Below are 26,264 nucleotides of genomic sequence, written 5' to 3' on the forward strand. Positions count from 1 at the left end.
AGAAGGGTAATTGACAACTAGTGGTCTTTAGCCAAGACACCGGACAGTGTCAGGAACACTGTCTCCCGGTCGGCGAACCGTTTGGAATAAGGGCACAACGTTGAGCTGGTACGACGTCTCCTCAACCCTGAGCTCATCACCGATAAGGTAAGCAGAATACCTGTTACTATAAGTCGAAATGCTGCAAATTGAAAGAGGAAATTTAAGAGGAGACTGTCGTTCAGATCAAATAAGGTGTGCATGAAGTTAAGATACATACGGTGAATAAGTTTGGAACTTACGTGTGTAACGTGTACGGTAAAGTCAGGGACTTACGCGTACTACGGATAGGTCAGGGACCTAGTGCTTCGTCGTGGCGGACAAGGGTGCGGTGACGATCGTATTCAAATAGCTGGGGTTAATAAAGAGATCCCCAAGGGGAAGTGAGGCCTCCTCAAAAAATATCCGGTGGTAACAGTTCCTCCTGTGAGAGATCAGACCGCTAAAATATCCAAAATGAACCAAATTGGGGGAGAGTGTGTGTGCGCGCAGAGGATCCTCATGAGTGGGTGTGTATATCAGTGTGTGTGAGTGAGATGTGTGTTCTATGGAAGAAATCAGTAATGGAGAATGTTTAGGAGGCTTTTGAGCGATAATAGGGAAATTGAGAAGTGGACAATGGTGTGTTTAAGTTGGTTAGAGAAACTAAGATGAGCAAGGTGTGGCAGTAGAGAAAATAAGGCGTGTGACAGAAAGTTACTAGAACGGTGGCTTGATAGGATGAGAATAAGAGACAACAAATGTTGTGTAGAAGACATTGAAAGATGTCGAATGTGAACATGATGAAGGGCGCAACAGCAAAGTTGGCCTGCCCTTTGAGAGGTTGAGACTGATGAGCGTGCCTGCACTCGCGCGTAGTCGCGGGTGTGGGCTGTGCGCGTGGGCCTGTGCTATGCTTGTGCGGGCGGTGGGCCGGCATCATGATTGTTGCAGGAAATGGCCAGCCTGTAACCGGTCAACATTGATGCCGCGACCCCCCCTCGCACGGGGGGGGGGGGTGCTATGGCCCGGGCGGGGCAGGGACAGTGTGAGTTTCTCAGTGAATGTTTGAAGCAGTGAGATTGAGCGGTTGTGTGCGTGCTCGGTGTGTGCGTTTATGTGCACACCCTGTGTGGGTGCAGGCGTGTGAGGAGGAAGACGGCATGGATCAGAGAATGTTCAAGAAAGGGGGGGCTAACTCGTAAATAATGAGGAGCTATTGGGAGTAATCTGTTTGTCCTTTCTTTAAGGTTAGGTTAGGTTAGCAACACGAGCGATTTAGAGGTTCAAAAGAAAGACAGTTAAAAGAAAATAACATTTTTGATTTGGACAATTGCAGGCTAACAAGAGCATGAGAAAGAAGGGTAGAGAAAGCAGTGAAGATAGACGAGGAAAGAAATGAATACAAGGGCATTTATCCATCTTTGCATGGTGTGACAAACCCGAGTGCCCCGACACTCGGAGTGAGCTATGTTGGACCGCCGCCGTACGGCGACCCCGGAGTAATGGCTCCGGTGGTGACGCTGGGTGGCAGGATGGTAGTGGATGTCGAGGGCGAAGGCGAAAGGGCGGATCAGAGTATTGTACAGTTGATTGAACAAGCAGTAAATAGAGAGAGGCGACGTGCCCGGGAGGGGGACACATCCCGCGTGGACACCTCCACCCCCGGTCCGAGCCCTCAACCGTCCAATGTGACGAAAGGAGAAAGCTGGCATAGACTTACTGCCGAGAATGAGGCGCTAAAAAAGAAAATTGATCAAGCCGATGAGCAGCGTAGACAGGAAGCGCAGATGTTAAAATGGGCAACGGAGAGAGGGAGACGAGAAGACGCGAAGAGCGCGCGAAGACAGCAAGAGCGTCCACAGTGGGAAAGCAGCGAGGGTGAGGAAGAAGATGATGTTGTGATGCATTAGAGAGAAAAATGTTGGAGTGCGCGAATCAGGACAGTAGAAAGAAGTGCAGACAGGGAGAGAGAGAGAGACACGGAGAAAATATAATTTGCGGAGTGGTCAGGGACAGATGACACAGGCCGAGGTGCAGAAAAATGAATTGATGTGTCCGCTGGTGACCACATCGGGCGGTCAGCACTACGAGCCCATGGTGCTCCGTGATGTGACCGCGATGATGGAAAAGATGCCCCCACTTCACAGAGGAGGCAAGGTGTGGCTAAACAAATTTTTGGCTCTGATGAGTGGGCAGAGCTGTACACTCGGTGACATGCGCCAGATGTTGGCAGGAGCATGCTCCCTAGTGCAATTGCAGGCAATTGAGGACGCAGCAGGCACAGCGAGACTGGGGAGGGAGGTGCCCTTGCCACAAGTAGCAGCGCCCCTGTTTGAAAACATTAAATTGACTTTCCCACAACCCACCGATCTGGCCCCCACTATGTTTCCTTATGATGTGAAAATGTCACCTGCACAACATTATGTAACATGTGTGGAGAGTTGGATTGAAACCACAGGTCGCCATCCGGCTCTCACGCACGAGGCAGAGGTGCTCTTCCGAACGGCGCTGCTGGATGGACTTCCGCCAGATGTGAAGAAGCAGCTAATGTCAGATCCTGACATTCTGGTTTGTGCCGAAGAACGATTTAAATGTCATCTTTTGCATCACTGCAGAATGTTCACTGAGTCACAAGCTAAAGTTGAAAACGAGACAGACGCATTATCTAAACAGTTGTTGAAATTACAGTTGGCAAAAATGCATGGTGAAGCTAAACAGTCTAAATCACAGAAAAAGGAAATGCAAATGTCACGGGCTCTTCAGGTGGTGGGGCGCGGAAGGGGCCAGTTCCGGGGCGGATACAGAGGCCGGGGAGGGAGTGCACCTGCTTACCCGGGGAGGGCAGCATACAAACCCCATTCGCCCAACGCATGTTTCATCTGCGGCGAAACCGACCACTGGGCAAAAGAATGCCCACAGTATCGACCGCGCGGAGCCACCCGCCCACAAACGCACGGAGGTCAGTACTACCAACATGATGATCTCTGGTGTGGACAATTTGAATAGGGCTGCCCGGGGAGCCAGGAAAGCAGTGGCCCGGCGGAGCCAATGCTTCATGTGACAGTGGAAGGAAAAACCTGTGGAGATGCTGGTGGACACAGGAGCAACTTATTCATCAATAAACACTGCCCTTCCTGTATCCTCACTGTCAAAGAAAACAACAACTTTAGTCGGCTTCTCGGGACAACCACGTACTCTGCCTTTTACCAAACCACTTGAAACTGTGATCACAAGGACAGGGTGTAGACTGTGGCACAAATACATCCATTCCACAGACACTCCGATCAACTTGATGGGAAGGGACTTGCTGTCAGCCGTTCAAGCCAGAATTCTGTGTGGGCCAGAGGGAGTGATTATTCAATTTCCAGATGGCGTCGGCATCCAGTGCTCACAGCAGCTACAACAACATGGTCAGTGGCTGATGGCGCCCCTACCGGCAGAAGCAGAAACTGCAACCATCTACTGGGCCAGGCTGGAGCCAGAGACCCCTGCTGGTGGCGGTGTGTTCTCGACCTACCTACTGTGGAAGCCCTGGATCTGCTCACTGGCGCCATACCACCCACCTGTTGATCCTTTGCATTGCACTCTATATTATGACCGAAAAAGTGATGATTTGTTTGAAGAAATTGAAGGGCACATGTGGGATTTAATTTCATCATCCATTTTGATTGGTAAAGAGGGAGTCGCAGCGGCAACTGAATTGACATATGAACAAATGCAGTGGTTCAAAATGACAGAGAAAGGGGTGCCACACATTTCGCTGGCTCTTGCCCCAGGACACGAGGCCAGACAATTGGGCTCAATGGTCAAGCAGTTGTTGCAACAGACCGATTGGCGGAAAACTCACATTCCTAATTTGTACTGGTCTGAGTCTCAGAATGCATACCAAATTAAACAACCCATGGCAGACACAGGATTGCTGGAGATGATGTTGGTGTCCCGCACACACGGTAGGGAGTTAACTGATCATGAGGACGCTGAAGTAATGCTGGCGGCCTTGCCCGACACACTGTGGTCCCAGGGTCCATTTGATGTCGGGTTTTGTCATTCGGTGGCCCCTATTGATCTCCAAATAGATGAGACGCAGCCTATCAAACGGCCTCAATATCGTTGGCCGAAAGAGGCGGACCAAGGCATGGAAGACACTCTGTGTGGCCTCTGGGACGCAGGGGTGTTGGAAGTGTCCGACGGCCAAATCGCACTCCTTGCTGTGGCGTTACCAAACTGGGTGGAGCTTGGGTCAAGGTGGACAGGAGCTTCATTGTGCACTGAGTTTGACAGAACTGAGGAGATTTGATAAAAAATTGAATAATGCGTAGAGCTACAGAGAAAAGCATCATAGTCAGAGATTGAACAGATTTGGATAAAACAAATAGGCTAAAACGGTAAGAAACAAGAGCGAGATCTGATATTTTGGCTCGTCAGGCTTAAGAAGTAGAAGTTGAGTTAGATACATTTTAGAATAGGACATTTGGTCTAAAGTGGATTCAGTCAAGAGGAAGAGGGGCATTTTGGCATTTTAACAGGGATTGACAGCAAGGGAGATTGAGGATAGAAGATCTGGACAGCAATGACGTAAATTACATTAAAAACTGCCCATTCTAGGGAGAGGTGCTGGATGGTGTGACAGGCAGGATTTTTAGGAAGAGAAAAAGGGGGGAGTGAGACTCGCCAAGAGGGGCAATAAAGAGAAGCAGACTGAGAAACATATTTGAGCTAGACAACAGGAAAAAGGGGGAGAGCCAAATGATGACGTAAAAATCCAGAGGGAATAGTCGGACCCATCTTTATTGAATTTAATTAGGATAATTAATAGAGATCGAGTTTGTAGGAGCAATCTGAGGTTATGGAGGCTCCCGTGACACGCGGGTCCCACAGTCGTCCCCCCCCAGATAGACATATATGACAATTTGCGATGAATCTGATGGGCGAGTTTATGGAAAATTGAATTGGAGATTTTACAATAGGTCATGTTGACAAATATGTCCAAATGTGAAGAGTTACTATTAGGAGTCAATGTTTGCCTGCACACTAACATACTAACTTTGCTTAGTGTGGGAGGAGAGCTGAGTGATAGAGACGGATGTGTGTGTCTGCGAGTGTGTGGATGGGTGCGTGCGCATGAGATCATCTATGACTGTGTGTGCGCAGTATGATTGGCCAGAGAGGTCTGAAGTTGGGGTGATGTGTTTGCAATTGAGGATAAAATTCCTCTCACCTGAAGGGGTGGTACAGACTGGAGGGTCTGGAACTGGTAAGTGAGTTCTGACCGGAACCATGGCTCAATGATCAATCAGGGGCACCATCGACAACAAAACGGTGTGATGGAGAAGGCCCATTTCAGTGATATGGTCAGACAAGACAGAACTAGTATCGAACAGCAAGACTTTGGACGATTTGACGTGTGACGACTTTGAGCTCACCCGACGGGGTGACGGACTAGGTGGACAGTGACCAATTGTTTGACGCTTGAACGTGTTTGCAACAATAGCATGCTCTGCTTTGTTTTTCTGTGTGACTTGATTTTTTTTTTGCAGCATCAGCCACCAGCTAAGGAGCGGATTGCGCGTTGCTTGCGTAACTTGTTTTCCTTTTTGCAGGTTGTCGATTGCATTCGTGGAAAGTTTGTGTTGGATTTACAAGAATATGTTAACCCTTGCCCTTTTGGTTTTTATGATGAACTTGTTGATGACGTGGTTTTCAGGACATGATCCGCAGGCGCCAGGATTCATTTTATGACTGTTTTTATTTTGATACTTGATGTCTGTTTTTGTGTGTACAAATGTCCGCTGTCAGCCGGGCTATAAGCTCACTGACAGGAGTGCGATGATTTTTGTTTGTGTTGCCGAGTGTGTGTGGTGGACAGTCAAGTTTCAAGGACTTGGGGTGATGGTCCCGGGGCCCAGATGGTAACTAGTGGTTCCGTGGGCCTGTCTACAATGAGTGTGGTGATGAGAGGGGACGCTTTGCAGGTTCCTTTTGATACGTAATGACACATTGGGTGAATGTGTCAAAGGGGGAGTGGTAAAATAGAAATGGGTGAGTAGGTTTCAATTTGTAATTGTGATATACAAAGTTTATTTTCCAAATTCACTTGCTTTCAAGCTTTAACAGGACATGCCAGAATTCACCCAGCAGTGATGGAAGGAGCAGAGGAAGACCAGTGACATCTGGTTGTGGTGTGGAGATGACAAATTATAGGATCGCTTGCCGAAGAATGCATCAGGTATCTGTGCCCTCGTGTCGTTGATAATGCCTGTGGTGGTTGTCCCCATTGAAATACAGAATCTCAATTGGAACCTGGAGTCCCCACTGGCGGGGCTCCTGAAGCAAGCAAAAGAGACGTTTTGCCCCAGTGGTTGAGCGACGACGATCCAACATATATTGACACTATAGGAGTGCCCCGGGGTGTGCCAGATAAGTATAAACTCATTAATCAAGTGTTCTCGGGATTCGAAAGTATCTTCCTATGGATCACTCCCAATAAAAATGTAGACCGTACTAATTACTTTCATTACAATGTCCAACGACTGGGTAATTATACAGCTGAATCATTTGCCGCAGTTCATGAACAATTGGCTGCAACGTCGTTAATGGCGTTCCAAAATAGAATTGCGTTGGACAGGCTATTGACTAAGGAACATGGTGTGTGTGGAATGTTGGGTGATGCATGTTGTACTTTCATCCCAAACAACACGGCACCAGGAGACCGACTGACCAGGGCGTTGGAAGGACTAAGGACACTGAACAAAAAGATGAAAGATCATTCAGGTGTACACACCGATATTTGGTCTGATTGGATAAAAACGTTCGGAAGCTAGAAAAGCCTCATCATGTCTGTGCTTGTTGCTGTGGCTATTTTTACTACAGTTATGATTTTATGCAGTTGTTATTGTATTCCATGTATTAGGTCACTCACTGTCCGGTTGATCGAGAAAACCGTTGGCCCGTTGCCACCGATGGGCCAATATCCCCTGGTGACTCAACATGAGCAGCGGGGGGAAGGAAGGATCGACAGCGCGCTGGTAGCTGTTTGCTAGAGTAACGGGTGATGACCTCATAAATGAGGTCATGAGAGGGAATAAAGGAAACTGTGCTTTCGGGAGTTTGCAAACATATTTTTTAAGGTTGTGTTAAACTTATAATCATATTCATATCTAGTATTGGAGTGCTCGTGTGGATTGGTGGGGGCCGAGGAATGTGCAGGCAAACTGCATGAACTTGTTTTCTTCGAAGTGTTGTGGAATAGGCCCGGATAGGGAGTACCGGAGGAAACCATCTCAAGGTCGGTGAAGGAACGAGAACAACAGCACGTCTATGAGACCGGACTTCGAGGGGAAAACCCAACCGCCTGACCTCAGCGACACCTGGACGGGGAGGAGATGGCCATCGACCAATCATCTCACAATATTTTGCATGCTTTAATATTCATATTGTGTTTCTTTAAAACTGGGCAACCCGGAAGAATGTGTCGTCTTTTGGTGGTCACAAAAACGCACGAGTTTTAGTGTGAGGGACCCGGGACCCAGGCCTGTATTAGTGCGCTTTGTCAGGAATAAATAATTGGTAAATTTGGTCTAATTGATCTACTGGTCTTCTCTTTGACAGAACGAACTCGCAAAATTGTTAGGTGCGCCAGTGTGTGGATTAGGACATAGAAATTTATGTGTTAAGTGTTGATCGCAATTTGGAGTCAGATCAATAACTAGAATCCGTAACCTAACAACATGAACGAGCAACAACAGGCTTAACGATACGGTATGCTAACGTGACATAAACACAAACGAGAAGCTGAGAACGGGCCTGATGTAACAATAACAGTTATTCAAATAACTCTAACATAAATAACACCTTTATCAAACCATCTGTGTCACTCCAAATCATTAAAGCCATCGATCGAGTTGGTCCTCCTTTATGTATAGAAGTCCGACGTCAGTGGCGCGTTACAGTTAATTTTTTTCTACAGGACCATATAACAATATATAAACTATGAATGAAATGACAATAATATAAACAACAATTTTATCGAACCATCCATGTCACTCCAAATCAATGAATCTACCAGAATCTTCGTCTTCCGTGTCACTTGAGAAAAAAAAAAAGAAAAAAAAATTGACGCCGAAAAGAATACGTGTGCCACGGACGTCAGACTAGATATATCAAATAAATGTAATATAAACATCAATTTTAACAAACCATCCGTGTCACTCAAAATCATTAACGCGTTCAAATAACGATTTGTTCGAGAACCGGGATGTTGGAAAACAGATGTACCACTCCACAACAATTTAAAGCAAACCTTCGATGAGAATGGGATTTGAACCCATGCGTGCAGAGCACAATGGATTAGCAATCCATCGCCTTAACCTCTCAGCCACCTCATCTTGTGTTGCCAAATTATGTTACGTACGTTGTGCCAAGATACTTTGGATGTGAAGCTTGTGAAAATCCGACGAGGATGTGATATGAAATGATGAGTGGAGAGCACAATGGAGTAGCAACCTATCGCCTAAATATCTCAGCCATCGCATCTCATGCATGAGTTGAATAGGCGACATGATATGGTATGTACGGTGTAGTATAAGCCGCAAGGTAAAATGATACGATACTTTAGATGTGTAATGAAGAAAGGGTAAGCCACAAAATAAGTGACACTCTAAACAAAGAAAAACGTTTTTTCAATGTTGTCTCACCCCAAATCTTCGGATCTGCACAGTTGGATAGTTCCACCAACATTTTAACATCAACATTCTTTCATGGTCTGCCTGGGTGTCTTGGCTGAAGATCCTAAAGAAAAGACCTTAAACTTATTGTATGCGATTGCATATTGGTCATGATCGTATAGCGTTGTGGCCGTAGCATCACCGGAACGAATCTGGGTCATGGCGTAAGTAAATTACCTTGCTGAATTTTTCCGTTGTTCACTGTTGCCTTCTGTTGAACACAGGCTTCCAGACACGTCCACCCATGTTTTAACATCAACTGTATTTCATAAAGTTCTTCCAAATTCATCTTGGTGAAACTCCCTCAAGTGTTCCCATCTTTTTTTAGGCCTGTCTTCCATGAGGCAGCGGTAGACACAAAATTATGACCCTGAAAGGACACGCCCAAACCGGCTATGATATCAATCTGAATTCATTAATCACTAAAATGCAGTCCTCAGGTCCATGTCATATTCACTACTGTTGGAATAATTTTAAGTGAAGCTTTGGCCTGCCAGACCTGGAGGCCTCGCCTTTACGAGTTTATCTTTCCTTTTATCTAGGTTCTTCCTTTTTAGTGATAGGGATGTCTTTTGATCCCTGTCAGCCATTTGTATCCTTCCTGTCCTTATGTTGTCTGTGTGTTTTGGTTCCCGTAAGAGGCCTTCACTAACAATGAGCAGGGCTTATTTGCATAGGTGACATGTTCTTTGTTTGATTCACAGGAACTTCATTCCTTTTCATTTAGATGTAGGTTTGGTTCATAGATTGTAGTTTATCAGACCTGTTTTTCTTTGTTAAAGGTTACATACAGTTAGAAGTAGTTGCATAAAAGTTATCCCATATTTACTCAATGTTTGTTTAAGGAACTGCATACCGGTTACCTCACGTTTGCTTAATGTGTGTTGAAGTGTTTAGGACAAGTTACTTATTATTATTATGTGTTAATTTACCAAGTAGATAAAGTTAGCAAAGGTCTAGTTGCATTTGTTCCACAGCAAAGCGGCAATCAACGTGCTTCAAGGTATTTGATCACAGTCGACGACGAGTCAGCCAACTGCGAGGGAAGACGGCTGGGGATGGCCTCTGCGGGGGGTCACGAGCCAACAGCGAAGTGCTAATTCACACCACACTACATTCTTTTGCTAATCAGCGTTGCTACAGACACAATTCCCCCTCCCTTTAGTGTAGCAACGCCTCTGTAACCAGGGCAACCATAACATTAAAAAGAGGGGCACGTGGAGTAAGGACTCAGAACTGATGGAGGTTGTAACTGAGATTGCTTTCTCTATCGTTCTCCTCGCGAGTAAACCTGTTCTGGTTGTCTTCTCCTCTTCATTCCAGCGAGTGATTTAATGTCTAATCGTATTTAGACCCAACATTTAATTGGTCCTTCGAGCTGGATGCCAACACACCGGAGGATTCCAGCGGACGGCAGCAGAGATCCAGAAAGACCGCGCGGGGCAGGACCTTCCTAGGTGGGGTCCTAGAATCCTTTTCAAAGGCTGGCTGTCTGCTCGTCAGCTGGGATCTAAGGGTTGAAGGCAGTCCGAGGTGCAGAGGTGAAGATAACCAGAGGGTGAGTTTGTTTTTTTTTTATAAAAGGAATGAGCGGCCGAGGGCTCGTTGTGCCCTATAAAAGTCCTAGGACAGAACGGAAAGGTTCGTTCTAAAGGTATCAAAACGGAAAGGTCCGTTTAAATAAAAGTTACACGACGCAGATGTAACAAACCGGTTAAAGACAGAACGGAAAGGTTCGTTCTAAAGGTACCAAAACGGAAAGGTCCGTTTAAATAAAAGTTACACAACGCAGGTGTAACAAACCGGTTAAAGGACAGAGGTGTCCGACGGAGAGGCCCGTCTAAAAAGGTCAGCGGAAGTCCACGTGATGCCGAAAATTCCGTAATACTGAGTGATTGGGAGTGTGAATGGGAATACGTATCACTAGATACAGTATTCCATATTAAAGCAGTGGGGAACACATAACGTGGTTCTGTGGACGCAATAGGCAAGGATTCTCCACCAGAACGCTGGTAGAAGTGAGAATCACCACAGGATCTTTTCGTTATCCCACTGGAAACACCCGACTTTAGAAACCCCTATGGTTTTACAGTTGGGACCAAATTGATTAAAATGGGGAACGAGAAGAGTAAAAATAATATCCGAGATAATCTTAAATATGAAGATTGGAAAATAATTGAAAGGCAGGATCCCGACCGATTTAAAAAAAAAACTCGATAAATGGGTCAAGAAATATAAATTTGAGGGACAACTAAAAACAACCAAATTGATAGAACTTAGAGGCGCCATGAAAGAGAAAACAAAGAGAGACCCTAGAAAGATGAAAAAAGAAGGAGATGAGGATGTGGTGTTTTGGCTCAAAGTAGCAGGAGAGAGAGAGGGGAGAAAAAGAGAAAGTGGAAAAGGCACTGTATTGTAGGAAGGAAGATGATGAGACTGGGCCTAATGGTAGGCAGGCAAGAGATAATCAAAATTTACAGAGAGCTAGAGAAGAAGGGGGAGGTGTAGAGGAAGTAGAGAAGCGCGTAGGGAAAGCACATGCTACAACTTCAAAACATAAGGTCATAGAGAAGTTGTATCCACAAATACCCGACACTGGTGCACAAGAGGGGTCAACCCCCCTTATGGGTTAACAGACAGAGCCACCAGGCAGAAACACCCAATAGAAATGGATTGGTCAAAGGAAATGAGAGCAAATTATACAGAAATAGGGAGAACAAAGCAAAATGATAATGAAACCTTTGATGAATATCGAGTGCGCATGACAGAAGTATTTAAATTACACAGTGGACTGGTGGAAGATAATGCGCCCCAAGGGGCTTATCAACAGCAATTAAAAAATGCCATCCACGTAGGGTCCAGGCCAGCAATACAAATTAGGGTAATTGAGAAGTGGATGATGGTGTGCTTAAGTTGGTTGGAGAACCTAAGATGAGCAGTGTGTGGCAGTAGAAAAAATAAGACGTGTGTGGCAGAAAGTGACTAGAACGGTGGCTTGATAGGACGAAAATAAGAGACAGCAAATGTTGTGTAGAAGACAGTGAAAGATGTTGTATGTGAACATGATGAAAGGGGGCAACAGCAAAGTTGGCCTGCCCTTTGAGAGGGTGAGACTGACAAGCGTGCCTGCGCTCGCGCGTAGTCGCGGGTCGGGGCTGTGCGCGTACGCCTGTGCTATGCTCGTGTGGGCGGTGGGCCGGCATCATGATTGTTGCAGGAAATGGCCAGCCTGTGACCAATCAACATTGATGCCGCGTCCCCCCCCTCGCACGGGGTGCTATGGCTGTGGGCGAGGCAGGGAAAGTGTGAGTTTCTCAGAGAATGTTTGAAGCAGGGTGATGCTTAAGGAAGATGTGACAGCATTAGCATGAAGGATAAAAGGCACTGATGAGAAAAAAAAAAAAAAAAAAAGGTATAACCAAAACGTCAAAATAGAGGATGACGTTTGCGCAGCGTTGTTTGTTGGTATTGTTTGTGATCTGTGTCTCTGCTGTTTTTGTGTTGTCTGTGTGCTGTCAGTGTTATGTGTTAAAAGGATGAAATTGGCTAATGTACGTAGGTGCACAAAATAATTTGCAGAATTTAATAATTCTTATTTGCACCGCAAAACAAAATCAATTTTGAAAAAATAGGAAGTAAAGAAAAGCAAGCAATTTGTTTATGGGCAGAAACTGGTCCACACTGCATTAATGCCTAGCCTTGATGAAACAAAATTTGAGAGATAGAAAGAACTTGCGTTCTGGAATTGGATAAAAAAAAAAAAAAATGTAATAACGACATTTCAAAGCTAAATTTAAAATTTGAGAATAAGAGAGCGATTGAGCTAGTTAAAGTTAAGAAACAACAACAATTAACTATTATATTAATTCACTGGCAGTTATTTTGTTGATTTTTTCCGATTGGTGGATTGGTTTGTCACTTTGAGAAAGAAAAACTTCCGATGCAAATGGGCAGCAATATTATCTGCCCGTACAAATGAACCGATACATATGGGCAGCAATATTGAGCCATGAAGTTGTCACGTGATGTTGACTTGACACATGGCTCAACAGGGGGGATGAAAGGGCAGTTCAGTCGGCACGTGGAGTAAGGACTCAGAACTGATGGAGGTTGTAACTGAGATTGCTTTCTCTATCGTTCTCCTCGCGAGTAAACCTGTTTTGGTTGTCTTCTCCTCTTCATTCCAGCGAGTGATTTAATGTCTAATCGTATTTAGACCCAACAACTACCAATCGGAATGTAACGGAGTCAGCTAATTTACTACGTGGCTCGTTGGCCTAGCGCAGGGGTCACCAACCTTTCTTAAACCGAGAGCTACTTCCTGGGTACTGATTATGGCAAAGGGCTACCAGTTTGAAGCACACTTCTGAAATAGCCAATTTGTTCAATTTGGCTTTCACTATGTGTTATTATTGTCATTTCCAGTTCACATGTAAGTGTGATTTTAACAAGAATACACAACAGGACCTCCTGCAGCACAATCAACATACTCACCTCCCCCCACAACCGCTCTGTCCACACCTCCATCACCGTTGTCACCTACTCTCTTGCAGAGGCCGCGCCCGCACTGCAGATCCGCGAGAAAGAAGTGTGCCAGATGTTCCGGAGACAAAAGATCAGGAAGGCACCGGGCCCAGACGGCGTGTCACATTCCTGCTTGAAAGTCTGTGCTGAACAGCTAGCACCCACCTTTGCACGGATCTTCAACCGTTCCCTGGAGCTGTGTGAGGTGTTCTCGTGCTTCAAGAGCTCCACCATCCTTCCGGTGGCCAAGAAGCCCGCCATCACAGGTTTGAATGACTACAGACCTGTCGCTCTGACATCTGTGGTCATGAAATCTTTGGAAAGGTTAGTGTTGAACCACCTGAAGGATGTCACGGGCCCCCTGCTTGACCCCCTCCAGTTTGCCTACCGGGCAAACAGGTCGGTGGATGATGCCGTCAACATGAGACTGCACGACATCCTGCACCACCTGGACACCCCAGGAACGTACGCCAGCATCCTGTTTGTGGACTTCAGCTCGGCGTTCAACACCATCGCTCCTGACATCCTCCAACAGAAGCTCATCCAGCTTGCGGTGCCTGCCTCCACCTGTCAGTGGATCACCAGCTTCCTGACCAACAGTCGGTGGCAGGCCAAAGCTCGCTTGAGGCTTTCGTTAGTGAAATGATTGATCTGGTTGTAGGGAGGATGTGATATTTTAATATGACCTAATTTTTGATTGTTGGGAGCTGTTTTTTGGTCATCGTTTTATGAAAATCAACGTTTGATTGCGAAACGCAACAGGCACTGCTGCAAAGGGGTCTTTGCTGCAGAACCAATCAAAACTCGTAACAACGTCTCGTGACTTGATGTCTCCCAATGGCATTCCTCCAACTCAGGAACTAGGAAGTAAATATTGCCTCGGATCTATTGACAACAATGGACTGCTCGTCGTGTCCTACCTGTTGTGATCACCTCCACGGTTGTGCCTTTGGCTCCTCGATACCCTCTTGCTCATCAACGCCACGTTCTTCTGATCCTCAGGTCTGCAGTAAGATCTCCGCCATAGCCACGTCGTATCCTCTGACCAAGCCTTGTGTATTTTGTTCGCAGATTCCCTCCACGGCTCACCGCCAAGATCCACCCCGTCTGGCTGAACTCCACACGCTCCGCCGTTGCTGCTCCTTGCTCCGAGCGCAGATCCTCCCGCTCTGCCTCCACCGCATCTCCTCCAATAAACACTCATCACTCATTCTGAACTTCTGAGTTGGTTTCCTGCATGTGGGTCAAATCATTCGCCAAAACGATGACAACCGCAACTATTGCACTCTCTGGGACATCTAAATTAGCCCACTGCAATGTACAATTGATAAATTTAACCCAACTTGTCTCTGAAAATGGAATTATGTATTTTAGTGGGCTCTTTACATGAATGGCACACATGCATGCAGCACCCCATCTCAAATCTTTCCCACTGTAAATAAACAAATAAATAAATAAATACATACGCCACCTAGTAACGTTCAAGCACTAACGTTAATATAACGTTAACGTTAGCCATCTAGGTTAATTGCAAGCAAGCTGGGTAACGTCAGTATGGCTGAATACAGTTTACGAAATACAAGAGAAAATATGCCAGGGTTCAACTATCAAAGTCAAAGTCAGCTTTATTGTCAATTTCTCCACATGCCAAAGACACACAAAGAAACCGAAATTTCGTTCCCCCCTATCCCACGGTGACAAGACATGGCTCACAACAGACAAACAAGTAAACAAGTACAACAAAAGCGTGCTGAATAAATAATGAATAAATAACACAACAATAAATAAATAAGAGGAGCAGAAAAAAAAGAAGCAAGTGCGCGTACAGCAGACATTCCCGAAAATAGCGCAACAGTGCCGCACGCTACGCAGAAGGGGGTAGCGAGTTCAGGGCCCTAACAGCCTGGAGAAAGAAGCTGTTGGCGAGTCTGGTGGTGCGGGAGCGCAGGCTCCTGTACCTCTTCCCAGAGGGCAGAAGGTCAAACAAAGAGTGAGCCGGGTGACTCACATCTCTGGCAATCGAGGTTGCCTTGCGGGCGAGATGGGAGGTGTAAACGTCCTTCAGGGAGGGGAGCGAAGCACCAATAATCTTACTAGCCGTATTCACTATGCGCTGCAGGGCCTTCAAGTTCTGTTCAGTGCAGTTACCACAATGGTGCCACGGTAGAATGTAGACAGGACTGCCTGAGGAGCACATGCACGCCTGAATTTCCGCAGGAAGTACAGGCGGCGCTGAGCTTTCTTTGCCAGTGACGAGGTGTTTGCGGACCAGGAGAGGTCCTCACTGATGTGCACCCCCAGGAACTTGGTGCAGTATCTCAGTAAAAGTTAATAAAAACACTCAACAAGTTGGATCATAGTCTTGAAAGTTTTATTAGAATTGTATTTACTGTCTTCCGATGCAATGCAGATAGCATGCAGTTCCATCTTGTTTACATTTGGGGAGGGGGGGGTCCTTAATCCCCGTATGCGAATTGTCATTGGTTCATCAGCTAGAGGTGTCCAATGATATGCATGAGAAAAATTTCATTAAAATGTAAGATTGTGAAAAAGGATGACCAAAAATTAGCTCCCAAGAAATTGTTTTTTACTTAATATGATAACTAGATATCACACACAAAGACTCGTGTACTCCCTCGATACAGATCAATCAAGTTCACTTTAATCGCCTTCGGATTCGGATTAAGGATAACTGATTATTTCGCCTTGTCGTGTCTTTCATGTTGTTAGGGTTGATAGATTAGTTTGATCCTATGCTTATGTTGGAATGTAACCTGTAATAATTAACCTAGCTTGTCCTGTCTTAACAAAAGTAGTAGAACAAAGTGCTAAGATCTTTTGAAGTGATTGATCAGCTGCAGAGGAAGCAATCAAAGTTGTTTTGTTTACACAACATCGTAAAAGAACCCCTGCTATGCTTTCACCAGCAGGCCAGGGGCTTCAACCCCATCCTGTCCACTCTCACCCCCACACTTACCCCCACCCTGTTTCTCTCAATAAAAAATGCTCTTGCAAGAGGCCTGAGTCAGACCTCATTCGATCATCGCTGTACGCGCAGCGACGAATGACTCTCCATTTGCAAATGCTTAATAAGGGCATACTGTCTGCCGTGTGGTTCTTGCAAAAATAAGTTAGAGTGAGCACCACGCTAACACATATCTTTGTAGTCTGTGATCAGTGTTAAGATAGAGTAGGTCACGTGACTAGAATCAGGAAGTAAGGGCATGTTTCAGCACAGTGTTGAAAGAGAACGCTGCTTAGTCTATTCTCTCCTGCAGTTCGGCAAAACAACTACCTACATTTTGTGTTGTACAAGGCATTGTTGGTATGTATCTTTAAGTTATTATGGATCAAAATAGATCTTTTAAGTTCTGAAATAATAGTTTTCTGTGATGTTAGACGTTAGGAGAGAAGCATGATTGAGATTCCATATCTATTTAATTCATTTAGTTCGTATGACTGATTATACAATGTGGTTTGTATTCTCCCAGTTTCAGCCTTTCCCTTGTTATTAAACCTGGAGTCAACCTTCAAACTGGCCTTCAGAGTCTTGATTAGTGAAAGTGGTTGAGCTTACTGTCTTCGGATATTCAACATATTTGGAGGGCAGGATAGTGAAACAACGCCTTCATCACACAAGGTAACAAAGTTAAACGCCAAACTCAGACTATGGATGGACAAAAGAAACAGTCACTGAAGTCTAAATCTTACAAATCATGTTCTACAAAAACGTCCTCTGGCAATGCTGCTGCCATTTCCCGCGCCGAAGCCGAGGCAGCGAAAGTACTCCTTTCCTTCACAGATAAAGAAATGATTCTGAAAATGGATAAGGCACAATTAGAGCAGAGATGGGACCAAGTCACACATGTGCAAGTCTCAAGTCTCAAGTCTTAACCTTCAAGTCTCAAGTAAGTCCTAAGTCTTTTTTTTTTCCTTAGGCAAGTCAAGTCAAGTCAAGTCAAGTCAAGTCAAGTCCTTAAATAGGTCAAGTAAAGTCCAAGTCAAGTCCTTAAATAGGTCAAGTCCAAGTGAAGTTAACTGTAGTTTTTATTTATTAACTTGCTCCATATTAAGTCATATTTACTTAATTCAGTTTCATCATCATATTCATTGCATTAAAGCTACATATACACACACACCTATTTAGATACATGAAAAGCACTTACTTGGCAGAATGGCTCTTCAGATGACAGACAAAGTTTGAAGTTGTCGTCTGGCTGTCCAAAATGTTTTTGTTGCATATCTCGCACTAACCAGCTATACACAGAGCCTCCAGCGCCGCCACATGTACTCTCCTAGGATTAGCCTGTTCAGCTACGTATAACACGTGTGGCTTATAAACTTGTGTGTAACACTTTTGCAAAAATAAAAAAAATGGGTGACATTATTTGACTATGCCATGATGTTTTATCCATTGCGCCACTCGCCCTACAAGTTAAGGCTATCGACCGCAAACGTGTGGAAAATCGTCATTGTCCAAAAGATGGCTGTTCAGCAATAGTGAGCAGGGACAAATTCCACCCAGTAATTTGAGTATGCCATGACCCGGAGTTGAACCGGGGTTGCTGCGGCCACAACGCAGAGTACTAACCACTATACGATCATGGCCAATATGTGCACCTGATTTAACGCTCCTGCATACAGGCCATGATCGTGTAGTGGTTAATGGTTGTAATCGATTCGAATCCGGGTCATGGAATAATCAAATTACCTTGATGAATTTGTCTGCTGGTCACTGTTGCTAAACAGCCTTCCTTTGGACAATGACAGTTTTCCACACAAGTTTACAGTCGATACAGTCTTGTAGGGTGAGTGGCGGAATGGATGAAACATGACGGCAAGTGATGAGAATAAAAAAAACATATTTAAGAGACCCAAGGTAAATTCACTCAACCTTCGTTTCAATTGACAGCCCATGTGACACTCAACTCAGATGAAATGGGGCTAGTTGATCAACAGCAATATTTTAACGAAGGGTTCATCTGGGAGTTGAACCCCGGACCTCTCACACCCAAAGCAAGATTCATACCCCTGGAGACACGGGGTATGAATCTTGTCTAGGGCCTAGACAAACAAGCCTCAAAGAAAGCTTGCAGACCATGTTACGTTCTGTGTAACATTGGCCTGTCAACCACTCTACACAACGATAGACAACAGTGTTTCAAAGAAGAGATCGTCCGGGAGTTTAACCCGGGTAATCAATGAACCCGAGGCGAGAATCATTCCCCTGCACCAATGAGCCCCATAGTAGACCAGCTGACCCCGTTATATTCCGATTGGTAGCCCATGTGACATGGACCTGAAGACTGAATGTCAGTGATTTATGGAATAAATGGAATCTGGTTGGCCTAAGGCTCACAATTACCCAACTTCAAGCCCTAACGCTAAGGCTAAAACCTTAACAAATACCAAACCCTAATAATTTAACCTTAACCTGCTTACCCGCCTACCGTAACCCCCTCACCTTTAATCTCTAATGCTCCCCCTAAAGGTAGTGCTTTCTAAACTTGAACGCAGGCATATGTGAACTGGAACAGCAGTTTGCCCCATTTCAGAACTGTTTTAGAAAACCTTTACAGACGGTTAAAATCCACATAATAGTTACGCGCGCATGTGTTCCGTGAGCGTTCTAGCACATCCCACCCCGCCCCCCACCCCACCTTTCCTTTCTGTCGCCAAGTAGCAAGTTGCCCCTCTACACAGCACAGTCCTCGTTAGTATAGTGGACAGTATCTCCGCCTGTCATGTGGAAGACCGGGGTTAGGTTCCCTGACAGGGTGTTTATTTCTTTTTGCGAAATAGAATTTAAGCAGGTTTTCGACCCATGTGCGTTAACCTGTGTTTGCAGCAGAGCTATATATAGCTGCATTGGTTGATATCATTACATCATAAGATGGCACCGCGGATGGCAACCTCGGTGATTCGCTCTCTCCTACTTTGTGTTATTTTCTATCTTTTTAACCTCACTTTGAATCATACTTCCGGTTTGCCACGTAGAGCGCCGCAGCGTCACGAGAGAGACGATCTACAGTCCAACATTTCTATATGCGTTTCTAGTTCTTCAACGCTTTTTACGTTTTTTATTCCACTTTTGGGAGTTTACTATTGTTGAACGTCGCGGACCGTCAATCCCTGCCATTTCAACCACGTCACTGTTTGTCTCTTAGCGGAGGCTTCGTGGCTGTTTGTCTACCGTTGATCATCGGACACGCAAGTATGGCTGCGGATCAAGAGGTTTGTACGGCTTTGTGCACCAATTGCACCCTTTTCTTAGAGAGGTTGTCCCTGCTATAGGGACGTGTCCGCCAGCTAGAGCAGAATAGTGCGATAACACTAGATGTGGCGGACACAGTCGCACCTGGACTACTGTAACGCATTATCAAAGTCAAAGTCAGTTTTGTTGTCAATTTCTTCTCATGTCAAGTCATACAAAGAGATCGAAATTGCGTTTCCTACTATCCCACTGTGGAGACAAGACAGAATACACCCAATTGGCCCACAGACAAACAAAACATTCAAGTAAACGATACACAAAGTAAAAATAAGAAGGCACATACCCTATTTTTCGGACTAAAAGTTGCTCCGGAATATACGTTGCATCATACATAAAATGCACAATAAAATGAAAAAAAAAAACATATATAAGTCGCTCCGGAGTATTCGTCGTATTTTGGGGGAAATTTATTCGACAAAACCCAACACCAAGAACAGACATGAACGAGCAACAACAGGCTTAACGATACGGTATGCTAACGTGACATAAACACAAACGAGAAGCTGAGAACGGGCCTGATGTAACAATAACAGTTATTCAAATAACTATAACATAAATAACACCTTTATCAAACCATCTGTGTCACTCCAAATCATTAAAGCCATCGATCGAGTTGGTCCTCCTTTATGTATAGAAGTCCGACGTCAGTGGCGCGTTACAGTTAATTTTTTTCTACAGGACCATATAACAATATATAAACTATGAATGAAATGACAATAATATAAACAACAATTTTATCCAACCATCCATGTCACTCCAAATCAATGAATCTACCAGAATCTTCGTATTCCGTGTCACTTGAGAAAAAAAAAAAGAAAAAAAAAATTGACGCCGAAAAGAATACGTGTGCCACGGACGTCAGACTAGATATATCAAATAAATGTAATATAAACATCAATTTTAACAAACCATCCGTGTCACTCAAAATCATTAACGCGTTCAAATAACGATTTGTTCGAGAACCGGGATGTTGGAAAACAGATGTACCACTCCACAACAATTTAAAGCAAACCTTCGATGAGAATGGGATTTGAACCCATGCGTGCAGAGCACAATGGATTAGCAATCCATCACCTTAACCTCTCGGCCACCTCATCTTGTGTTGCCAAGTTATGTTACGTACGTTGTGCCAAGATACTTTGGATGTGAAGCTTGTGAAAATCCGACGAGGATGTGATATGAAATGATGAGTGGAGAGCACAATGGAGTAGCAACCCATCGCCTAAATATCTCAGCCATCGCATCTCATGCATGAGTTGAATAGGCGACATGATATGGTATGTACGGTGTAGTATAAGCCGCAAGGTAAAATGATACGATACTTTAGATGTGTAATGAAGAAAGGGTAAGCCACAAAATAAGTGACACTCTAAACAAAGAAAAACGTTTTTTCAATGTTGTCTCACCCCAAATCTTCGGATCTGCACAGTTGGATAGTTCCACCAACATTTTAACATCAACATTCTTTCATGGTCTGCCTGGGTGTCTTGGCTGAAGATCCTAAAGAAAAGACCTTAAACTTATTGTATGCGATTGCATATTGGTCATGATCGTATAGCGTTGTGGCCGTAGCATCACCGGAACGAATCTGGGTCATGGCGTAAGTAAATTACCTTGCTGAATTTTTCCGTTGTTCACTGTTGCCTTCTGTTGAACACAGGCTTCCAGACACGTCCACCCATGTTTTAACATCAACTGTATTTCATAAAGTTCTTCCAAATTCATCTTGGTGAAACTCCCTCAAGTGTTCCCATCTTTTTTTAGGCCTGTCTTCCACGAGGCAGCGGTAGACACAAAATTATGACCCTGAAAGGACACGCCCAAACCGGCTATGATATCAATCTGAATTCATTAATCACTAAAATGCAGTCCTCAGGTCCATGTCATATTCACTACCAATCGGAATGTAACGGAGTCAGCTAATTTACTACGTGGCTCGTTGGCCTAGCGCAGGGGTCATCAACCTTTCTTAAACCGAGAGCTACTTCCTGGGTACTGATTATGGCAAAGGGCTACCAGTTTGAAGCACACTTCTGAAATAGCCAATTTGTTCAATTTGGCTTTCACTATGTGTTATTATTGTCATTTCCAGTTCACATGTAAGTGTGATTTTAACAAGAATACACAACAGGACCTCCTGCAGCACAATCAACATACTCACCTCCCCCCACAACCGCTCTGTCCACACCTCCATCACCGTTGTCACCTACTCTCTTGCAGAGGCCGCGCCCGCACTCCAGATCCGCGAGAAAGAAGTGTGCCAGATGTTCCGGAGACAAAAGATCAGGAAGGCACCGGGCCCAGACGGCGTGTCACATTCCTGCTTGAAAGTCTGTGCTGAACAGCTAGCACCCACCTTTGCACGGATCTTCAACCGTTCCCTGGAGCTGTGTGAGGTGTCCTCGTGCTTCAAGAGCTCCACCATCCTTCCGGTGGCCAAGAAGCCCGCCATCACAGGTTTGAATGACTACAGACCTGTCGCTCTGACATCTGTGGTCATGAAATCTTTGGAAAGGTTAGTGTTGAACCACCTGAAGGATGTCACGGGCCCCCTGCTTGACCCCCTCCAGTTTGCCTACCGAGCAAACAGGTCGGTGGATGATGCGGTCAACATGAGACTGCACGACATCCTGCACCACCTGGACACCCCAGGAACGTACGCCAGCATCCTGTTTGTGGACTTCAGCTCGGCGTTCAACACCATCGCTCCTGACATCCTCCAACAGAAGCTCATCCAGCTTGCGGTGCCTGCCTCCACCTGTCAGTGGATCACCAGCTTCCTGACCAACAGTCGGTGGCAGGCCAAAGCTTGCTTGAGGCTTTCGTTAGTGAAATGATTGATCTGGTTGTAGGGAGGATGTGATATTTTAATATGACCTAATTTTTGATTGTTGGGAGCTGTTTTTTGGTCATCGTTTTATGAAAATCAACGTTTGATTGCGAAACGCAACAGGCACTGCTGCAAAGGGGTCTTTGCTGCAGAACCAATCAAAACTCGTAACAACGTCACGTGACTTGATGTCTCCCAATGGCATTCCCCCAACTCAGGAACTAGGAAGTAAATATTGCCTCGGATCTATTGACAACAATGGACTGCTCGTCGTGTCCTACCTGTTGTGATCACCTCCACGGTTGTGCCTTTGGCTCCTCGATACCCTCTTGCTCATCGACGCCACGTTCTCCTGATCCTCAGGTCTGCAGTAAGATCTCCGCCATAGCCACGTCGTATCCTCTGACCAAGCCTTGTGTATTTTGTTCGCAGATTCCCTCCACGGCTCACCGCCAAGATCCACCCCGTCTGGCTGAACTCCACACGCTCCGCCGTTGCTGCTCCTTGCTCCGAGCGCAGATCCTCCCGCTCTGCCTCCACCGCATCTCCTCCAATAAACACTCATCACTCATTCTGAACTTCTGAGTTGGTTTCCTGCATGTGGGTCAAATCATTCGCCAAAACGATGACAACCGCAACTATTGCACTCTCTGGGACATCTAAATTAGCCCACTGCAATGTACAATTGATAAATTTAACCCAACTTGTCTCTGAAAATGGAATTATGTATTTTAGTGGGCTCTTTACATGAATGGCACACATGCATGCAGCACCCCATCTCAAATCTTTCCCACTGTAAATAAATAAATAAATAAATAAATACATACGCCACCTAGTAACATTCAAGCACTAACGTTAATATAACGTTAACGTTAGCCATCTAGGTTAATTGCAAGCAAGCTGGGTAACGTCAGTATGGCTGAATACAGTTTACGAAATACAAGAGAAAATATGCCAGGGTTCAACTATCAAAGTCAAAGTCAGCTTTATTGTCAATTTCTCCACATGCAAAAGACACACAAAGAAACCGAAATTTCGTTCCCCCCTATCCCACGGTGACAAGACATGGCTCACAACAGACAAACAAGTAAACAAGTACAACAAAAGCGTGCTGAATAAATAATGAATAAATAACACAACAATAAATAAGAGGAGCAGAAAAAAAAGAAGCAAGTGCGCGTACAGCAGACATTCCCGAAAATAGCGCAACAGTGCCGCACGCTACGCAGAAGGGGGTAGCGAGTTCAGGGCCCTAACAGCCTGGAGAAAGAAGCTGTTGGCGAGTCTGGTGGTGCGGGAGCGCAGGCTCCTGTACCTCTTCCCAGAGGGCAGAAGGTCAAACAAAGAGTGAGCCGGGTGACTCACATCTCTGGCAATCGAGGTTGCCTTGCGGGCGAGATGGGAGGTGTAAACGTCCTTCAGGGAGGGGAGCGAAGCACCAATAATCTTACTAGCCGTATTCACTATGCGCTGCAGGGCCTTCAAGTTCTGTTCAATGCAGTTACCACAATGGTGCCACGGTAGAATGTAGACAGGACTGCCTGAGGAGCACATCCACGCCTGAATTTCCGCAGGAAGTACAGGCGACGCTGAGCTTTCTTTGCCAGTGACGAGGTGTTTGCGGACCAGGAGAGGTCCTCACTGATGTGCACCCCCAGGAACTTGGTGCAGTATCTCAGTAAAAGTTAATAAAAACACTCAACAAGTTGGATCATAGTCTTGAAAGTTTTATTAGAATTGTATTTACTGTCTTCCGATGCAATGCAGATAGCATGCAGTTCCATCTTGTTTACATTTGGGGAGGGGGGGTCCTTAATCCCCGTATGCGAATTGTCATTGGTTCATCAGCTAGAGGTGTCCAACGATATGCATGAGAAAAATTTCATTAAAATGTAAGATTGTGAAAAAGGATGACCAAAAATTAGCTCCCAAGAAATTGTTTTTGACTTAATATGATAACTAGATATCACACACAAAGACTCGTGTACTCCCTCGATGCAGATCAATCAAGTTCACTTTAATCGCCTTCGGATTCGGATTAAGGATAACTGATTATTTCGCCTTGTCGTGTCTTTCATGTTGTTAGGGTTGATAGATTAGTTTGATCCTATGCTTATGTTGGAATGTAACCTGTAATAATTAACCTAGCTTGTCCTGTCTTAACAAAAGTAGTAGAACAAAGTGCTAAGATCTTTTGAAGTGATTGATCAGCTGCAGAGGAAGCAATCAAAGTTGTTTTGTTTACACAACATCGTAAAAGAACCCCTGCTATGCTTTCACCAGCAGGACAGGGGCTTCAACCCCATCCTGTCCACTCTCACCCCCACACTTACCCCCACCCTGTTTCTCTCAATAAAAAATGCTCTTGCAAGAGGCCTGAGTCAGACCTCATTCGATCATCGCTGTACGCGCAGCGACGAATGACTCTCCATTTGCAAATGCTTAATAAGGGCATACTGTCTGCCGTGTGGTTCTTGCAAAAATAAGTTAGAGTGAGCACCACGCTAACACATATCTTTGTAGTCTGTGATCAGTGTTAAGATAGAGTAGGTCACGTGACTAGAATCAGGAAGTAAGGGCATGTTTCAGCACAGTGTTGAAAGAGAACGCTGCTTAGTCTATTCTCTCCTGCAGTTCGGCAAAACAACTACCTACATTTTGTGTTGTACAAGGCATTGTTGGTATGTATCTTTAAGTTATTATGGATCAAAATAGATCTTTTAAGTTCTGAAATAATAGTTTTCTGTGATGTTAGACGTTAGGAGAGAAGCATGATTGAGATTCCATATCTATTTAATTCATTTAGTTCGTATGACTGATTATACAATGTGGTTTGTATTCTCCCAGTTTCAGCCTTTCCCTTGTTATTAAACCTGGAGTCAACCTTCAAACTGGCCTTCAGAGTCTTGATTAGTGAAAGTGGTTGAGCTTACTGTCTTCGGATATTCAACATATTTGGAGGGCAGGATAGTGAAACAACGCCTTCATCACACAAGGTAACAAAGTTAAACGCCAAACTCAGACTATGGATGGACAAAAGAAACAGTCACTGAAGTCTAAATCTTACAAATCATGTTCTACAAAAACGTCCTCTGGCAATGCTGCTGCCATTTCCCGCGCCGAAGCCGAGGCAGCGAAAGTACTCCTTTCCTTCACAGATAAAGAAATGATTCTGAAAATGGATAAGGCACAATTAGAGCAGAGATGGGACCAAGTCACACATGTGCAAGTCTCAAGTCTCAAGTCTTAACCTTCAAGTCTCAAGTAAGTCCTAAGTCTTTTTTTTTTCCTTAGGCAAGTCAAGTCAAGTCAAGTCAAGTCAAGTCAAGTCAAGTCCTTAAATAGGTCAAGTAAAGTCCAAGTCAAGTCCTTAAATAGGTCAAGTCCAAGTGAAGTTAACTGTAGTTTTTATTTATTAACTTGCTCCATATTAAGTCATATTTACTTAATTCAGTTTCATCATCATATTCATTGCATTAAAGCTACATATACACACACACCTATTTAGATACATGAAAAGCACTTACTTGGCAGAATGGCTCTTCAGATGACAGACAAAGTTTGAAGTTGTCGTCTGGCTGTCCAAAATGTTTTTGTTGCATATCTCGCACTAACCAGCTATACACAGAGCCTCCAGCGCCGCCACATGTACTCTCCTAGGATTAGCCTGTTCAGCTACGTATAACACGTGTGGCTTATAAACTTGTGTGTAACACTTTTGCAAAAATAAAAAAATGGGTGACATTATTTGACTATGCCATGATGTTTTATCCATTGCGCCACTCGCCCTACAAGTTAAGGCTATCGACCGCAAACGTGTGGAAAATCGTCATTGTCCAAAAGATGGCTGTTCAGCAATAGGGAGCAGGGACAAATTCCACCCAGTAATTTG

General features: G+C 44.8%; 2 long non-coding RNA genes and 3 other non-coding genes across 5 annotated transcripts; 1 reads left to right on the forward strand and 4 right to left on the reverse strand.

The window, feature by feature from the left end:
• The first annotated feature begins 413 nt into the window (after positions 1 to 413).
• On the forward strand, positions 414 to 14,485 carry LOC148380515 (uncharacterized). The gene is made up of 2 exons (XR_015855032.1): positions 414 to 14,270; positions 14,340 to 14,485. It is a non-coding gene; the product is annotated as an uncharacterized LOC148380515 (long non-coding RNA).
• On the reverse strand, positions 8,324 to 8,405 carry trnas-gcu (transfer RNA serine (anticodon GCU)). Its single transcript has one exon. It is a non-coding gene; the product is annotated as a tRNA-Ser (tRNA).
• A 2,273-nt stretch (positions 14,486 to 16,758) lies between the features above and the next one.
• LOC148380517 (uncharacterized) lies at positions 16,759 to 20,241 on the reverse strand. The gene is made up of 3 exons (XR_015854765.1): positions 19,826 to 20,241; positions 17,435 to 17,582; positions 16,759 to 17,084 (listed from the first exon to the last, which is right to left on the reverse strand). It is a non-coding gene; the product is annotated as an uncharacterized LOC148380517 (long non-coding RNA).
• trnah-gug (transfer RNA histidin (anticodon GUG)) lies at positions 17,805 to 17,876 on the reverse strand. Its single transcript has one exon. It is a non-coding gene; the product is annotated as a tRNA-His (tRNA).
• Positions 20,242 to 20,557: 316 nt separating the features above from the next.
• trnas-gcu (transfer RNA serine (anticodon GCU)) lies at positions 20,558 to 20,639 on the reverse strand. Its single transcript has one exon. It is a non-coding gene; the product is annotated as a tRNA-Ser (tRNA).
• Positions 20,640 to 26,264: the final 5,625 nt, after the last annotated feature.

Source organism: Syngnathus floridae, chromosome 21 (genome assembly GCF_059516105.1).
Source record: "Syngnathus floridae isolate MCC-2025c chromosome 21, RoL_Sflo_1.0, whole genome shotgun sequence".
NCBI lineage: Eukaryota > Metazoa > Chordata > Actinopteri > Syngnathiformes > Syngnathidae > Syngnathus > Syngnathus floridae.